Source organism: Propithecus coquereli, unplaced genomic scaffold (genome assembly GCF_000956105.1).
Source record: "Propithecus coquereli isolate 6110/MARCELLA unplaced genomic scaffold, Pcoq_1.0 Scaffold60, whole genome shotgun sequence".
Classification (NCBI taxonomy): domain Eukaryota; kingdom Metazoa; phylum Chordata; class Mammalia; order Primates; family Indriidae; genus Propithecus; species Propithecus coquereli.
Window position 1 is genome coordinate 4,423,497 of NW_012151952.1, and position 1,012 is coordinate 4,424,508.

Genomic DNA, 1,012 nt, shown 5'->3' on the forward strand with positions numbered 1-1,012 from the left:
TTTAAATATTTAGAATAATAAACATTTAGAAAAGTGAAGTTTACATTTTAACCTCCAAAGGCAATATAGCTAGTGTGTATATACATACATACACCCAATATATACATGCTTAATAATGTTTGTAGATATAGAAAGGGAGGAGAGAAAGAAAAAGATAACACAGAGACAGAGAATTTGAAACTCTAAGATAGGAAAATTGCATTGTTCTCTGTTCTGTAGCATCTCTTATATGTAGAGTTCTAATTAGGGATAACATGCGAAAATATTTAACAATCAGTGTGTAAAGCATGGACCCATCAGACAGACACAGGCTGTAAAATGCTCAACAATTATCTTGGTTCTGATAAGCAAAATAAAGAACTGCCAAACCAATCTCTAGCCAGTCTTAAGGAAAACATAGTAAAAAGGCAAAGTCTAAACAATGATTTTCCATGCTCAATTATGCACCTGTGTATGTAATGTACATAAATGTCATAACAGACATTATCTCACTTTCTCAAGACTGTCCTAATCTCTTCTAATTCTTTGCATCTTTCACCATTTTAAAGGGAGTCAGGGGTAGTACTTAAAAGCAGAAGAAATTATCATCTATTACTTCCCTAGTAGTTATGCTATATGGGTGGTCTGTTACCTTTGTTTATAGAAATTTAGGGGCAATTCTTTGAGATCTGTGTAGGAAGCACATAATAGAGCTAACTCATTATTAATAATCAGCAACTGGGCTAAGATCGATCAATGTAGTATTTTAGTACCTATAGTAATAATAAGGATGACGTACTTTTCCCAATGAAAACCTCTTCCTTTCATGGCACCTAAGCAACAGGTGTGCTTTAACATATAACAGGTTATATATCTTTTTTTTTATTATTATTCCAGGGTTTTGTGAGGGTACAAACATTATAGTTACACTTTATGTCTTTAGTACCTATAGTAATAATAAGGATGACGTACTTTTCCCAATGAAAACCTCTTCCTTTCATGGCACCTAAGCAACAGGTGTGCTTTAACATAT